This window comes from Delphinapterus leucas, chromosome 12, assembly GCF_059928025.1.
Source record: "Delphinapterus leucas isolate spDelLeu-1000000601 "Yukka" chromosome 12, BTC_Dleu_Yukka2, whole genome shotgun sequence".
Taxonomy (NCBI): domain Eukaryota; kingdom Metazoa; phylum Chordata; class Mammalia; order Artiodactyla; family Monodontidae; genus Delphinapterus; species Delphinapterus leucas.
Window position 1 is genome coordinate 41,250,807 of NC_143140.1, and position 19,072 is coordinate 41,269,878.

Genomic DNA, 19,072 nt, shown 5'->3' on the forward strand with positions numbered 1-19,072 from the left:
ATTGTTAAAAACATATAGGAATAAATTAAATATATTTTAAGGACCTCATAATAGAAAGGCTGAAAGTTATTATACTTATGGAAAGGTTAAATGCTTGTTTATTTGGATGAAAAGTAGCCCTTTATTTACATTATAATGGGATGTTTGAAGGTGGGTCTCTATGTTCCATACTTTTGGAGTTGTTATAAGTTACTATCATTATTTTTTCAATATTGTATTTTAAGAGTAAAGTAAAAGAAATATCCTGTACCATCAAACTATATATATTTAAAAACGTTATACAATTAAAAAATGCATAAAATCAATCCTTGCTGGTTCTTTGAAAATTTTAATTCCTTTGTATTAAAATTACATTGCATCTAATCATTCAGAGAAGTATATTTTAATGCATACCTAATTATTTAAATTTAATGTGTATGAAATGAGAAGAATTTAAAGCCATACTCATAGTGGCCATTAGATTCCATATCTCTCAATATTTAATACAATTTTATGTGTGTCTGTTAACAAAAACAACCTATTTGTAGTACTACTCTTTAACTAGCTTCAAATTTTTCAATTAATAATACCTTGTGTTAAGGTAGAGACTGGTTAGCCAGAGGATATTTCTCAGTCCCTGCTCCACTTTCTGTTAAAGTTCTCTCCTGTGTTCAGCTCTGAACTCTTGATGCGGTATTTCGCTTTTACTTATTGCTCTTTGCTTGTTAGCCCGGTTGAGAGTGAGGATGCAGTGGAGTCCTATGTTGTTCTGGTTAAGCCGCAGTCTCGGGTGGGTACTGCATCCTTGGGTCTTGGACATTTGTCCTTCTCCATGCTCTTGCTCTTAACACAGCTGTAGTTTTGGGTCCAGCACATATTTCTACCTTTTATTTTCCCTGTTCCTTTTCTATAACTACCTTTGTTGTTTACTATCACCCTAGGGTGATCGTTTATGTAGCCCTGCCCCCTCTCTTCCATATTTTTAGCCTTTTGCTCAATAGGAAAGATACGGGAGAAGGATCTTTGTGGGGCTTTACGCCTTTCTCACAGTGACTACTAGTCCCATCCCCCAGGAAGCACCAAAGTGATGCTTGCTCAGGATTTTCAAAAATCTTTTTTGTGAGCTTAAGAGGTCCCCAGAGAAGCATCTTCAAATGACTTCATACCACCACCATCACCAATATTTGAACCCACCAAAGAGTTCCAAACTCTTTCACCAGCCCACACTCAGCCTCCACTAATTTATTAATAATTCTAGCTCAGTTATTCTTATCAGTGTTGGGACATCTGGAAAGCAAAAGCTTTCTTCCTGTTTTTCTTTACAGGACCTTCTGAAACAATAGTATTAGGGGTGGCAACAGTATTATCATCAGTAACTGTGTTGGTGATGGCAGCAGATTTTCATGGAAGTATTAGCAACAGTTAAATTCCTGATAGTAACTTTGGAAATAGCAACAAAGTTGTAATGATTTTATATATTATTTTTAACTGAGATATAATTGACATATAAATTATATTAGTTTCAGGTATATGATATGATGATTCGATATATGTGAGTATTGTAAAATGATCATCACAATATGTCTAATTAACATTCATCACCACACATGGTTACACATTATTTTTCTTGTGATGAGAACTTTCAAGATTTACTCTTTTAGCAACTTTCAAATATACAGTACAGCATTATTAACTATAGTCATCATGCTGTATGTACATTACATGCCTAGGATTTACTTACTTTATAACTGGAAGTTTGTACCTTTTGACCACCTTCACCCATTTAACCCATCCACCACTCCCATTGTTTTTGTTTTTTCCTTCTTCTTTTCTTGGGAGAAAAATGTGCGTGATCATTCCCTAAAGTCAGCTGAAGGAATAAGTTCCAAAGAGGGTCACTAGTAGACATTGTAGATGGTACCACAAATAGCTTTCATTCTCCCATTCTCAGGTTGCTTTTCTGCATTGGAGTAGCTTGCCAGTCTCTGATCCTGTCTAAATAAATAAGAAAAATAGAATAGAAAGGAAATTTTAGAGAGCTGAGAGTGGGAGGGAGAGAGGAGCTGAAGCAGACAGCATTTATTTTATTTGGAAGGCAAAAATGTGTGAGTGTCCTCTGGGTCAAGTAAATAACTAATAGAGCTGATCACATGGCAAAATAACCCCAAGGAAAGTGTTCATGCAGCACATTGTCTCGGCCTCATCTCATCTCCAGAGATTAGCTGTATAGGATGACCAATACTTCTCAGTTTTCCCAAGAATGAGGGCTTTACCAGGTTGTGAGACTTGCAGTGCTAAAACCAAGAAAGCCCCCAGCAAAGCAGGCTGAGTGGGCTGTGTTAACAGCTAATCAGTTATTAGCCAGAGAAGCTGTGACCAACAGAGGGAAAACTGAAGTCAGTAAAAAGAAATCTGTAGGGAGGAAAAAGAAGGTCATAATTTGATTTCTACTTCGAATTCACTGACTGAACAGAATTTATGGATGAATAACCTTGGAGTCAGATATAAGATTAAGTATTTAAACTTGTCTGGAATGTTGAATATACTTAAGTAACAGAAAGTTGTAGAATGTGCCCAAACGATAAAAGAACAGAAAAGTGGGATTTGAGAGACCATGTTTAAAGGCAGTAACTGCTAATTTGCAACTAATTATTAAATGAGTTAACCATCATTAACTGGTTATCTTTGATTTAAAATCCATTTACTTTTATTTTAAAATATTTTTAAGATGAATCTGCCATGGGCACAGAACCCTAAATTCAAAATTAATAATTATTGGTATATTTAATCAGTTAAACCAACTTAAATAATTGGAAAGTTTTTCTGTAGCAAATTATCTTAATTCAATTTCTAATTCCCTATAACAAACGGTACTGCAGGACTTCAGTTACTTGGAATTCTCAAGATTCATCAGTATATATGTACATATTATGTTTGTGATAATAAAAACCATCATCTTTTAGCTCATTTATTCCACATGTGTATTCAGGACATCCATCTTCCTTCAGTGACCATGAACAATATTTCTGAGACTTTCAGAAGTCATACTTGTGTTTACAAATAAGTCACTCTCATCTTCTTCTGCTATATTGCCTGGGCATATTCCTGATACACATTTCTGTTGAAAACATGCACTTTTCTTTCAAGCTGCATGATGTCTTCAGTTCTTGGCTAATGCTTCTCTGGTGCTCTTAGAGAGGAAAGCTGTTTTCCTGCTAAGGGAGATTTGTCTGAGGGTTATCACAGATTCAAAATCTGTGAATTCTGGATATGCCAAATGCCACTCATTTCTATTTTGTCCCCACTTCACCTGATCCCGGCTATATTCTAAAATAAACATGGAAGAAAATCCCTTAAATATGCATCACATATTGTCATCTGGACCAGGGAGCACCATTGTTTGTACCTTACATGCCATATGGTCCTGACAGATTTTTCTGGATAAAACACAGAGTTATTTCTTTAGTCTTCCCTTTTCTGCACTCATTTCCTAACTAAGGTGCCAGTATGAGGATCGCATTTCATAGTATTCTTTCAATTTCCAGTTCTCTCACGTTCTTGCTCCTGTGAGTTTCTGCACAAATTTTACTTTCTTCCAAAAAGTCTAAAAGTTTCTGGTACTGAGCCTTTCAGCTCTCAGGAGAGATTCAGCCAAGACCCTAGTTCGTGTAGGGTATTATTGCTTACTGAGTTGGAACACTGAGGGAGGAGGATTGAAGTGAGAAAGGAATCAAAATTGAGTATTACAGACACTAAGTCTGTCATCAAATGAATATCCAAATGGAAATGTTAAGAAGGTATTTGTGGGCTTCCCTGGTGGCGCAGTGGTTGAGAATCTGCCTGCTAATGCAGGGGACACGGGTTCGAGCCCTGGTCTGGGAAGATCCCACATGCCGCCGAGCAACTAGGCCCGTGAGCCACAACTACTGAGCCTGCGCCTCTGGAGCCTGTGCTCCGCAACAGGAGAGGCCACAACAGTGAGAGGCCCGCACACCGCGATGAAGAGTGGCCCCCGCTTGCCACAACTAGAGAAAGCCCTCGCACAGAAACGAAGACCCAACACAGCCAAAAATAAAAAAATTAATTAATTAATTAAAAGAAGGCTCAACATAAAAAAAAAAAAAGAAGGTATTGGTTATATTATGCTAGATCTTAAGGTCAAGGTTGAGGTTAGACTTCAAAGTCATTGGGTTGGCTGCTATCATTCGGGAATTATTTGGATGCCTTGCTGTATCTCTAACAGTGAGAGTTGGAGTACATGAAAAAGATTGAATAAAGTAGTCTGAGAAGGAGCTGTAAACTAAGCCAGAGCAAAGGGAGCCAATTCAGAATAAATTATTGGGAACAATGGTGATTCAGACTTGATTTGCTGTTGCTTTCATATCAGTTTACTCTTAAACCAGCAAATACTCAGTGTAAAAGAAATATAAAATAAGGAAGTAGATTTGTAGATGCAGAATCTCATCAGTGATGCTCCAGTTCCTCATAATGGCACATGTGTATTCAGACAGGCAGGGCACAGATCGCAGGAAATGAGAAATGTCCCAGGTTAGAGGAGCTAAGGAACCAGAAGCTCTGGATTTTATAGCATTTTATAGCATGAGAAAGAGAATCACATTGGTGCCTAAGAATGTAACTCATTATAAGAAAGGGAGATACTCAGAGCCTCACAGTTACACATTTTTATATTTCTGTAATCTTTTTCACATCAAGCTATTGGATTTTCTTCAAGGCATGCTATTAGTGGCCACTGCCAAGAAGAAAATTCAGGAATATATGATATTCTAGAAACCAAGAAGAATATTTTCAAGAAAAAAGTATGATTGACTCTCCCAAGGAATATGGGGATATACATCTGACCATTTGAGTTGACAAAGTGGAGGAAAATATTAGGAATCTTCTGAATTCACAGTATTTTTATCACTTGATAGAAAAATATTTTCATTAAGAAACTAGCATTAAACCGATGTCACAGACTTGCATGCATGTATGTGCACACACAGTTTAAAACTCTGTTGGGATGAATTAACTTGTGAAAGAAACTAGGTGGAAAATGGCAAAGATGAAGTAATTTGTATACAATTGTAATTTCTAAAATTATTGAAAACAGTTAATTGTTAATTTGTTAAATGATCAGTTTGATGTAATTTTTTAGCCATCATTTATCAAACGTAAAACCAACATAAGGACATGGAATATAAAATAGTAAATTCAAAAAACTTCATCTTGGAAATAAAATACATATTTTCATATAAAAAGGTATAAACAGTAAATATAATAGTTGATATTTAGTTGAAACTAATACAAAAATAACATAACAAGTTTCTCTGTAGTACTGGCCCTAGCAACAGATTGATCAACCCATAACTGAGCCATTAATTATGGTACATTTGTGGCAGAATAAAATGAACATTTTAATTACTTATCTGTAATTTGTTTTAATGAGTCAAACAAATATTTTAATTAAACAAACTTAAGTAACATGATGAAACTGAACTCAATAAAAGTTAATTACAAAAATAATGTGATAAAATTAAAGTGCTTGTATTAAATTTAAAAATGTCCAAAGGAGATATATGGCTTTGTAGTTACAAAGTAAAATTGATGTTGTAATGGCATTATGACCTTTTTAACAACCATAGGGCTTTAAAGAAATATAAATACTCTCTTATAAAAGCCAGATGAATAACAAATATATCAGATGCTCTTTAAATTCTAGTTAAGTAGTTACACACATCTCTTATACAAGTGTAAGAGATTTGTACAAATTTATGATCAAATTTTCAAAGAAGGTAGGCATTTCCATCAGGTTTTTCACTGATGTATCCCAGGTGTCTAGAACAGTTACTGGCACATAATAGTGGTGCTTAATAAAAAAATAGAATTAAAAAAATATGTTTCAGACAATAAATATAAAATGAAATAAACTTCTAAATTTTCTAATAATGCTTAATGAATTATCTATGTATCTTTTAGCTTATTGTTCTGCATGTTTAGAATTTTAGAGTAAATCATACTAGATAAAAGTGTTATTAAGAATATTGTTCCAAAAATTAAATATATTCAATTTATTGCCTCTAAGTCTTTGAAGGTTTATAATTCAGTGAAGTTTCAGCAATCGAATAAACTGCATCCAAAAGGAAGAATGCAATTTCAGGAAAAATAATCTTCAATGAAATATTTAAAAATTAGTCATAGATATCTATGTTTTCGTGACATATCACTATAAATACATTAAATATATTTTTCTTTGAGTTTATGTTGAAGAAAGAGTCAATACTGTATGATACTGCAGAAACCAGTCAACCTTTGAGAGGAAGAACCTGGGCAAAATATTTTTGTGTGTCTTCTTTATGTATTTATTTACTACCGTTTAAAATGTTTGCTATGTAATAGTCATATAGATAGAATCTCCCTGTAACACTAGTTTGTAAGAGTCAGGCGTCTTCTCCAGTAACACTCAGTGGTTAACATTTCTTCTCAAGGAAAATGTTTGCAACTTGTATTCGAAATAAAATTAAGAACTGTGTTACTATAAGTTCTATTGTATGGCACACAAAATACATTCATTTGAGGTTGCTTTTTATTTTGAAAATTGTAAATATATTTAAATACATATTTAATATATGTTAAATATGTATTTAAATATGAACAAGTATATTTGTATTATATACATTACACATTTTATATTTATATTACACAACATATTACTGTATATTTTTAATGATTAGTTTGTGTTGCTACATCACTTCATTTTAAAATAAACAACATTGCATAGTAAACAATATATTAAACACAAAGTTAGTATCATAGGTATCTGAAAGGTTATCCTCTCAGAGTCCACAATCCTAACAAAATGTGAAACCTCAGCGATGTCTTCTCAGGAAGACATCAGTGAAGGCAATTTCAATAATTATATGATCATATTTATTTTCCAAGTTGTCTATATTACTTCCTTTGCCTGAAAAATTCTTATTTAAAATTGAAATTTCAAACTGAAAACTGAAATTTATGGCTGTGCTAGGAAGTTCTACTTTATGGTTAACTGTTTTTACAAGAGATGTTTTCTTATTCACATAATTCACACATTTAAATTCCTTTGAAAAACAATACTTTCTTTTATATCTCGGGAGGTTAAATAAAAATTTAGGTACAATGGCTATCTACTTTGCACATGAGTGTACTAGGAAAAAAGAGAAATGTTATTAGGGCTATTAATATGTTATTAGGGCTATCAATATGTTTTTAGGGTTATCATATTAATGTCACATCAATAACTGTATTAATTACTTTAATTCATACATTGCACCACCATATATAAAATGCGTTGTCACCAGAAATTAAAACAGTAACTCTATAGATGTTCATTATGATGTTGCAACCCAAACATTTAGGATGTTATATCTTCTTTTCTCCTAATTCATTTACCTGCCTTCAATACTGATGCCCCTCTCTTTACTTTATTCAGCCTCCACACAGTTGTCAGAGAGATTTGTAGATTTAAGAGATTTGCAGATTTCGATTTAGAAATCCTTCAAAGTCACTGTTTACATCCTTTTCAAATGCATTAGCATGAGATTTATAGCTTATTATTTATTCTGGTCTCTCTCCCACACTATCCCCTGCTTTAACCCTAGATACCTCCTTCATGAGCACCATATCAACATATTTATACTTTTCCATAACTTGCCACTTTAAATCTCCATCATTTTAACAACACTTTCACTTTAATAAACATAATTTCTTCACTAACATAGCAGTTAATGCCTTTTTTCTCTTCAAAATTCAGCCCTAGTGTCACCTTTTCCTGATGGCATAATTTCCCAAGATGGCATAAGATACTGATTTTTCTAGGTGTCTATAAAAGCCTATACATAATGTTTATATGTGTTATTACATTTATTATACTAATAATATTACAATAAATCTTATCGTGTTTGTTTTTGTATATCTAATATGTTGATCTATCAGAAGAGTCCTCAAAATATTTGCCGTTCCTGAAGAGAAAATTCAGAATTTTCCAAAGAAAAATATCTGTAAGGCAAAGAAGAGATCCAACAAAGAAATAAAATAGGCTTGGATGAAAATAGGACTATTAATATATGTAATCATTCTGAAATTTTTTATAAACCTAAAAAAAATAAAAACATTGGCAATTCCTAATCATTAACCAACACAAAATCCAGAGAATTGGCACATTTTTCCAGCTGAATCCTGCAATGCAGCTGTGTATACTGGGTCACAATAAGAAAATAGTGTGTGCATCCTTTTTATGATTCATTTTCTTCTTCTTTCAGATCCCCTAATGTACCTTCTGCTGAAGTAAATAAAACACTTTGCTTTTAATATGCCCCATAAGGGAAAACATCTCTTCTAATTAAGCTTACAGAGCTAGGTAATCTCATTTAGCTAGGAGGTATAGCAGTTATGCAAGTAGCTTGACTGTAGTGGTATAACCAACACTTTCATTTTATCAAATGACATTAAATTTGGAACATAAGTGTACATTTTAATTGGAATGCAGATTTAGATAAAATTTTGATATTAACATAATAATGAGAAATTTCTATCTCTATTTTGAACGTCTTTTCAAAAGTTAAGTGTTGCAGTTTTGATAATTTAATTATGGGTATTTTGGCTTCCTTACACAAATCATGAATAGTCTTCCAGAAAACAAGCCAACTCTATGGACGTGTGATTTCTTACACGTCCTGGAGTGCAATTAACTCTACTTCTAGCCATGCTGTGGCACCTGCAGACAATGAAGAAATCTGTTACAAGAACTATTTCCATAGCATGAATATGCAAGCACCAGAATTAGTGTAATTCATTCAGCTGCAGATTATCTAGACTCCAGACACAATACATTTTATTGCCATATGTCAGTTCTCTGACAGCTTCATAAATCCTGCTCAATAAACATTAAGTGTTTACTTTTACTGTCTCACAAATAGAGAAACCTAGGGAAAGTTTTCCAGGATAGAGCTATGTAGCTTCCAGTTCATACAACAATTCTCATCTAAAGCTGGGGGCACTATGTAGGGGTATATATTTTCAATGTTTGACAAGTATTGTTATACGAGACAGCAAACTTCTAGCTGGATATAAACTGCTCCCTCAGACAGAAAAGTAGTATTATATTTTCCCTAAAATATGCATTTGAGATCTGGATTGTAATACAATGCACATGTGATGATACATAAAAGAGATGAAAATAGCTAAGTATTAGCATGTTTGATTTAAAGATTATCCAAGGTTCAATTTCAGCTCAGGATGTTAAAACTGATTTTCTTAGAATTGCCACCCCTCACACACAATGGCTTTATTGAGTAAATATTATAAACTAATATACTGAAAATAGATGTGAATGGAATTTGTTTAAAAATACCTCAAAATCAAATATAATCTAGTCTCCTCCATTAATTCCTTCCAACATGAGGAATGAATCCAGACATTGCTAGCTCCAGCTGTTACGCAGCCACGCAAACACTGGCTTTTTCATGGATTTATGGTTGTTAGTTTCTTGCAAGGTTTAGTCTGAATGTATGGGAACATTTAACGAGGCCTTTTCTCATTGTCTTCTTTCAGATCCTGGTTTGTGTTTTGTACAATGTCTCTTGGGTTTCATTCACCTAGCACATAACCCTTTTTATGAGCATATGCAGGATAATTTAAGACTTAACTTGTTCATTTGACTCTTGGGGGGAAAAAAACTATACATTACAAAACTGGGGACAGAGAAATATAGTCTCCTATTGGTCCCCTGGTGGTCCCTAATTAACTACGCTGTGTCTCCCCTGCACTGGTTCTTTTTCCAAAGCAAAGAAGCATTCTTCCAAGCCACTGATTATCCCACTTTTAGACAAGGGCATTTACCAGTACCTAACTTGGTAGAAACTATTGTGAGAAGGGGGTCATAGGTGGGGGCAGATGAATGTGTCTACACTGCTTCACGCTCAGAGAAGATTCTCCTTCTTTCCCCTTGTATACTACCTTGGGCTATGAGAGTTAGAAGGAAAGAGTTTTGAGGCATAGAAGTGAGTTTTTAATGCTAGTTCTGCTAAAATGTACTCTATCTGAAAGGCCCATGAGAAAGTGATTGGACCCACAGACTTAAATTTTCTTAACTGATAATGTAAGGCAATTAGCATAACTAAACTTAAATTTCCAATCTATTGGACTCTGGTGATCATTTCTAGAAACAAAAACTTGCAAGCACGCACTCCAGTCACTTACTCACATTAAAACAGGTATGTTAAAGCAGTGGACCTAGGGGATGCATTCATAGGTAGGGAAATGCCAACTAAACTTCTAGCTTAATGTTTAATAGGAGTATTTTAACAGCAGTTGGTGAAAGTTAAGATAACTCTACCAGCTAGGGTTCTTTGAATGCAAGAAAACAAAACTGGTTAACATAAACAAAAAACAAAGTCATTAGAAGAATTTGAATAAACTCATAATAAGAGATAGCAGGGAAACTTGATTCACAATGAAAATATGTATAAGGAAGAAACAGCAGGCCAACAAAAGAAAGTTGAAATACAGTAATCATGTTGAAGAGAAACTTAAGATAGACAAACAAAAGAGATTTGCTTCATAAGAAACAAGAAAATCTCACAGAAACTCTTCCCTGGAAAATACAGTCCCAATGAACTCTGAAGCACTAAAGGATAAGTAGATAAAAATAAAATAAAAGGGCACCAATAACATTTGAGGGGTTCTTCATAAAGATTCTACCATTTAGAACACTGCAGTCAATTTAGAGAATACAAGTATGAAAATAATCCCAGAAGGAAGCACACAATATATTTAAATTCTGATGGAATTGATATATAAAATAAATAAAAACCTTGTACTAGTATGAAAGAACCCAGATGATTAAAACAAAATAATTTGCAAAACATTTCTTAAGTGACACAAAACAATGATTAGGAAGAAAGACTGAAAATATCAAAACAAAAGTTTTTAAAAATCTGCATGGCAAAGAAACATAAAACATACTTGAAAATATTTGTAACAAATGTATTGCACAAAAGAGTAGCTGTTAAATATAAAAATAAATCTTAATATGTGTCATAAAAATTCACAATTCAAAGACCCATTCCAAGACACATTATAATTAAAATATCAAAAATTAAAGACTAGGAGAAAATATTAAAGGCAACTGTGCTGGTCAAAGTGTTGAGAGAAGAAAAAAACAAACAAAAAAAATACAAAACCTACCAGCCCAGAATACTCTACCCAGGAAAGTTATCATTCAGAATTGAAAGCGAAATGAAGAGTTTTCCAGATAAGCAAAAGCAAAGGAGTTCATGACCATTAAACTGTCCTTACAAGAAATGTTAAAGGGACTCCTTAAAGCTGAAAAGAAAGGCTGCTAATTAGTAAAAAGAAAACATATCAAAGAATAAATCTCACTGGAAAGGTAAAATATAGTAAAGGTAGTGGATTAATTACTTATAAAGCTCATCTGAAGGTTACAAAAGTAGTAAAATAACATGATTACAGTAATTAAATAAGGAATACATAAGATAAAAATGTACAATAGAATTTGAAATTGAAAACATAGAATGTGAGGGTGATGAGCAAATATGTTGAGCATTGGAATGGGATAAAACTTTAGTTATGATCAACTTAAAATACACTTATATATATATTGAATATATATATCACTTTTTCTTTATTATACTACTAAAGAAATTCATCAAATATCAATGAAGAGAGCAAGAGAAGAAGACAGGAAGAGAGAACTTTAAAAACAGCTGGAAAATAATGAACAACATGGCAATAAGTAAATACTTGTCAATGATTACTTTAAATGTAAATGGACTACATTCTCCAATCAAAAGACATAGAGTGACTGAATGGATAAAAAATACTAGGACCTATCTATATGCTGCCTACAAGAGAATCACTCCAACTGTAAAGACACGCACAGGCTGAAAGTGAAAGGATGAAAAAAGATATTCCATGCAAATGGAAACCAAGAGGAAAATGGACTAACTATACTTAGACAAAATACACTCTAAAATAAAGACTGTAAAAAAAAAGTGGATATATGTATATGTATAACTGATTCACTTTGCTGTACATCTGAAACTTACACAACATTGTAAATCAACTGTACTCCAATAAAAATTATTTAAAAAATTAAAAACATAAAACAAAACTGTAATAGGAAATAAAGATGGTTGTTACATAATGATAAAAGGGTCAGTCCAACAGGATGATATAACATTTCTAAATATGCACCTGATATAGGAACATCTAAATATATAAAGCACATATACAGACCTAAAGGGAAAAATAGACAGCAGTAAATAATAGCAGGGAACTTGCACCAATGGGTAGATCATTCAGACAGAAAATTATAAGGAAACATGATTATCATATAGATGAAGAGATAAATAATTGATTATAAGACGAGAGAGTAAGATGTGATGTTATAAAGAGAAGCACCCATTTTAGCAGGCAATTTGAAAATATCTGTAAAAATTAAAATTACATATATGACTCGACTAATCGTATCTGCTCATAAAATTTTATCCTGAAAATATATTTGCAAAGTATATGTAGTTTCAAAGGATGTTTCTTGTTAATTTAACAGGAAAACAGCAGAAACAAGCTAAAAGCCTAACCCTACAACATTGATTAGTCATATCATAATGCATACATTCATGTGTTTGTACACATATCAAACATTTAGAAGTGTTACACAAGCATTTTATGGTTATTTCTGAAAACCGACTTCGGAGGACAAGGCTTTTTCTGTAATTCTGGAGATACTTGCTTTTTTTTAAAGAATAATTTATTATAAAATTACAATGAAAAATAATATGTCCCATATTTTCAATAAATTTATATATATGTATACACACACAGTTTATATAAAGTTAAAAACTTAAAGAGATAAATGACTGAAAGTCATACAGAAATAAAAAAGGAAAAAGAATTCAAGATTTTCCCTATAAGAGAAGAACTAGACTAATAATACAGCTATCAAGCTTAGGAATAAGAAACAACCAGAAGGTCGTGATAATTTAAATGCAGTAATTTTTTTTTAATGGAGTCAATAGATATTGTCCATAGACATTACATAGAGCTTAAGAGTTTAAACATCAAAAGAATAAAACTAGAAATATTTGAAGGTAATTGCCTTAGAGGAATGGCCTTGGAGGTGAGGAATGTGTATTGAGAGTCTGTTTATCTGGATCACGAGCTCTTGGGTATATATTACTTTGACATTATTTTTAATAAAAATAAAGCAGTTGACTCATACCACTAAGCCTGCAGTTAGTCCTTTCTTTCTAAGGTTTAGATACTTCTTCTGTAGGTATGTACTTCCATATCTAACAGAGTCTCATTGTCTTGGAATCATTTGCTTGCCTTCGTCAATGCTAAATGGGAGAAAAGAATATGCCCAGACAGATAGATAGATACATAGATAATATGGGTGTATATAAAGATCATATTTCTAGAAAAAAATGAAAAAGAAACATTGGTTGTCTGTTAAATGACAGAATATAATGACATTTTACTAAAAAAGTTATTTTTAAAATGTCTTTATGCCTTTTAAATATACCTGTTTAAAATAATTAAAAGAATACATAAAGTATAACCTTATCTAGAGATGTGATACTGAATTCCTCTAATATTATTTACTAGCTTTTGATTTGTTATATGATCTTCAAAAAACTACCATATAAATATTAAAACTGCCAATTTTAAACTCTGCCGTTTTCCTGAAACTTTATAGTAGCTTTATAAAGGGAAAGGACAAATACTTGGTTTTCCCGTCTAGTTTGTTCTTTAATCACACAACGTAACCTCAAGCATAAAGCATAAATAAGTGTGGCTACATTTCAAATCTACAATTTAAGAATAAAGTAACAGGGAAATGGATATGGATATCAGAGAAATGGGGATATGAGACAGTTTTTCTCTACTTCAAGCTTTGGGTTTTTTTAACAGAGAGAAAATCCATTAGCAAAATATAAAGCATGATCCTTCCTTCCTCATTTGACAGACGAAGAAAGTGCTTATCAAGAGTACACAGACATTCAATATTTCATTCCCAGTGCTTTCATATGTGGTACCTATTCCGTAATTAAACCAGGTATCTTTCTTAGCAAATCTTATTCTAAACTTCATAGGATTTCTAAACATCAATCAGTAAAACATACTTACACTTGCCTCTAAGTCTTTGAGGAGGCTTGCAAAACAAAGGGAGTTTCAAACGTTGCTGTGAGCCAGGGAGGTGAGGATTTTTATAAAATTACCTGTGAAATTATACGTGACACACAAAACGATATTCAGCAATAAGTAAAAGTTCTGATTTATTATCGTTTGTAGGCTATACTGTAGCGTCGCATACTTTCTACTATATCAATGTGTAAATCCTCATATTGTTTCATATTTCATGTACCTAATTTTCAGAATACATATTTATAGTGATAAATTATATAGCATATAGTGTCTCCTAACTGGTTATATTTCAAGTCATAGTTTGTGCACTGAGTGTTATAAGGGATGGTATACATTTCTTTTTGTGAACACTGATTTTCTCTGATCAATACAATATAGATAATGTAGGTAAAAACAATGAAACAAATTTACTTAAAAATAACCCTGAATTGACAATCCAAAAAATAATAATAAGAAGAATATTATTATAGTGGATGCTGTGGTGCATTGATGGGATTCCCCTTCAGGACACAGGCACTTACTCCCTCAGCTGACTGCTCACAAATTGGTCCCTCCCCAGCAATTCCCAGGGAAATGCCTAGTTCATTTGAGGTACAGAGGACAGTCCCCCTTCCACATTTTAGGGCAACTCTGAATGTAACCAATGGAATTGATTATTTGATACATACATACATACATCTAATTTCTACACTGGTTACACACCTGACAATATATTGATATAGTTTTGACTTTAAACAGCCAAATTTGTTTTATTTTTAATTTTTAAAAATTTACTCATGTATTTACCATTTCTGCTACTGTTCATTTCTTTTAGTATATCCAAATTTCTATCCGGTGTGTCCTTTTCATTTTATTGAATAACTTTCAGTAACATTTCTTTCAGTGCAGGTTTACTGACAATCCTTTTTTCAACACTTTTTCTCGGAAAATGTTTATTTTGGGCTTCATTTTATTATAACTTTATTAAATTTTAATTGATGTAAAATAAACTGCACATGTTTAAATTGTATGATTTGACCAATTTTGACATTCATATAGAGACGTGAAACCATCACCACGATTAATACAGTATACATTTCTATCATCCCCCCCAAAGTTTCCTTGTGCTTTTTCCAATTCCTGCATAGCTCTCTGATAATCTCTGAATTACTTATTACTACATTTTAGCTTGCATTTTCTAGAATTTGATAGAAATAGAATTATACGTGGGTCCTATTGTTTGCTTGGCTTATTTTACTCAGCATAATGATTTTTAGATTTGTTTAGACTGTTATCAGTAGTCTGTTCCGTTTTTTTCTTTCTGAAAAAGTTTTATTGTGCACAGCAGGGAAAGGCTCACCCCTTCTTGGCTGCTGCCTTCCTCATGGTGGCCAGGACGTTACTCAGCTTCTCTCTCTTCCTCTTGGCACGGATGTGTGTCCCCACCCTTTTCTTGATGAACTTGAGGGCCCGCTTGTCCTTGGAGACCTTGAGCAGCTCCATGGCCCTCCGTGCATAAGGGTGAAGCCACACACCTCCCGGATCATGTCCCGCCGAACTTGGTGTGCTTGGTGAGGTGCCCACGTCGGTGGCTGTGCCTTGGCTTGCGCACTTCTTGGTTACCTTGTGGCCCTTGTTGAGGCCCACAGCCATGGGGTAGCACAGAGCTATGGTTTCTGCTCTTCAATGGCTGCCAGGGCGGAAGAGCCAGTAGTCTGTTCCTTTTTATTGCTGAGTAGCATTCCATTATATAGATGTTCCACAGTTGACAAACAGATACTGGTGGGTGAAAAGCAAGAGAATCTTAGGACATCTTTTTTTTAAAAAATTAATTAATTTATTTATTTTAACATCTTTATTGGAGTATAATTGCTTTACAATGGTGTGTTAGTTTCTGTTTTATAACAAAATGAATCAGCTATACATATACATATGTCCCCATATCTCTTCCCTCTTGCATCTCCCTCCTTCCCACCCTCCCTATCCTACCCCTCTAGGTGGTCACAAAGCACTGAGCTGATCTCCCTGTCCCAGCACCACTTATTGAAGAGGCTGTATTTTCTCCATTGTATATTCCTCCCTACTTTATCAAAGATAAGGTGACCACATGTTCATGGGTTTATCTCTGTGCTTTCAATCCTGTCCCATTGATCTATATTGGCTCCAAGGTCTTGCCACTGGTATGCACACAGCAGTGAAGGTCAGCAACAGGAGCCAGGCAAAAGACAGGAAGTGCACAGTTGTAGAAGCTATTCCCCAATGCAAGCACAGCAGTGTAGGTCAGCCACAGGGGTCTAGAATGGCATCTTTCACTTGTGCAGCCACAGAGGCTGGGGCTGGTTGCCAGTATGGATCCTGGGCTCCAGCATGAGGTGAGGGGAGAGAGTGAGGAGGAACTGAGGTGGCTAGTGTCTGCAAACACAAAATCTCACTGGGGACAACCTCAGTGTTAAAATCTCCAAGAGTTCCACGATGGCTATACTGGTCCTTGGTTTCTTAGGCAGTGAGAGGAGACCATTGGGAACTGCAGTTACTCCTGCTGGTGGCTGATACTATTTGACCCTGCCCTTCTTTTCTTCCTTATTCCAAGTCATCTTTATTATATCTCAGCTTTGCAGTTTCTGGGTGAAGTAAAAGTTGAAGCAAGTTCTTTGTGCAGTGCCCCCAAAAGCTACAGATGTTTGTTGCTCACCCCACTCTCACTTTCCTGGCTTGGGGAACTCTTTTGAGCCATGGAGTTCCCTCTTGGCATTGAGCAGTACTGGCCTGGGTAAAGAAATGATGCAGGCAAAATGAAGCTGTTCTTCTTTTCCTTTTAGTGCAATTATTCTCAGTTTTTTTGTTCCACCGTGTTACTGAAGTTTCTTAATTGGACTCCTGAGCATTGCTGGAGCTATTTCTTTTCATATATAGCTATCTAATTGTTGATCTTTGTGCAGGGATGGAGGCTGGGGTCTTCTATCTTTGGTGATATTCTCAAAAAATGATCTTCTTATTCATAAATGAAAATACGGCTGGGCATTCCAATTATTTGCATTTAATACAAAATAGTTCTCATTTAGAGTACTACATTTTATAATATTTTATAAACATTCCTACTCAAACTACAAAAGCACATAAGGAGGAACACAACCTAACATAATAAAACAGCATAATTCTGTACTTTAGAGTCTCTAAAATATACATTAAACTAGATAAAAAGTTTAAAGTTCTCCTACTTCACAATCGTTATGAAATCTCATCATTGTCTGAATCTTAAATACATAGCAGCCAGCCATTATGTAGCATATGGGATTGCTATGGAGGTCCATATGCTTTGTAACAGTTGGTGTTCAAATGAAAATGTGTGAAGTCAAATAAAAATGTGGCCCAGACAACAAAACCTAATTACCAGCAGCATCAAACTGCAGGCTTTCTTTCAAACTACCTATATAACTTTTTCTGGTACTTTATAGATCTTTGGTAAAATCATTTTTGACAGACTTATAGATTATAATAATATAACCTTCTTTTTTTAAAAACTAAAATTAAAGATTACAAGTATAACTTTTATTCTAGTTTTAATCAACTGATTAATAAAGATGATGGTTTCCTTCTTCTCTAAAAACTATCCAAAAGCCAAAAGCAACAAGGTATATAGAAAAATAAAAGAGCCATCATCTGTGAGACTAGGAGATATCTGTATTTCAAATGCATGCATGTATTTATGTGTACAGTCATGTATCTTTGCAAGTATGTGTGTAGTTCAAGACTGCGGGAAGACAGAGGGAATATTCATCGCTAAATACATAAATTAAGTCAAACAAAAACATTATTCTTTAAATTAATAGCAGAATCCGAAATTAAAATCTAATACAGGGCTTCCCTGGTGGCGCAGTGGTTGAGAGTCCGCCTGCCGATGCAGGGGACATGGGTTCGTGCCCCGGTCCGGGAAGATCCCACATGCTGCGGAGCGGCTGGGCCCGTGAGCCATGGCCGCTGAGCCTGCGTGTCCGGAGCCTGTGCTCCGCAACAGAAGAGGCCACAACAGTGAGAGGCCCGCATACCGCAAAAAAAAAAAAAAAAAAAAAAATCTAATACTACCTCTTTGGAAACATGAAAACATATATGCAGGCTAGATGGCTATATTCCCTGAATCAGATTTTGGTATCAATTCTTGAGAAGGAGGAAAGGCAGGGTTATACAGGGAATCTTATAAAAAAATATATACAGTTTTTCCCCCAAGAAGCTTCTGACTGGAGAGGAGTGAAGATGAAGAGACATTCTCCATTGTGACTTGTCTTTGTGAGTTATATCTGCTGACCATGAAGACATAAAACTTAAAAGAGCCCACACTAAAGAGAAGGTCAGAAGAAGAAATTCTTTCATTCTGGAAGTTATCTATTCACATAGGAATATCCAGAAAATAATTTGTTCAGAAATCATTAATATCCTTGCAATAAAATAGGAATTAGTTATAATAATATATGTATTACAAGATAAAGAAAAGAAGAGGAAAAAATCATGGCAGTGGAAGAATATAAGTAAATGTGGCATAGGGGAAATGAAAACTGTGACTTAATATATTACCATCAATTAAAAAATTATTCAATCTCCTTTATAAAATAAGGTTGTAAAGATGAAATAGCAGAATATTCTGAAAATTGTGTGTGTGTGTGTGTGCTCTGTGTGTTGTGTGTGTGTGTGTATGTGTGTGAGAGAGAGAGAGAGGATTGTGAGATGGCAGAGTTGCAAAAAAAAGATGCCTACAAAGAATGAAAGCAAAGTTAAAAGCTTCACAGGGACTTCCTGGTGGCACAGTGGTTAAGAATCCCCCTGCCAATGCAGGGGACACGGGTTCGAGCTCTGGTCCAGGTAGATCCCACATGCCGTGGAGCAACTAATCCTGTGCACCACAACTACTGAGCCT

General features: G+C 34.2%; 1 pseudogene; it reads right to left on the reverse strand.

Annotated features, from left to right (window-relative positions):
- Positions 1-14,182: 14,182 nt before the first annotated feature.
- Positions 14,183-15,828, reverse strand: LOC149747866 (large ribosomal subunit protein eL36 pseudogene; annotated as a pseudogene).
- Positions 15,829-19,072: the final 3,244 nt, after the last annotated feature.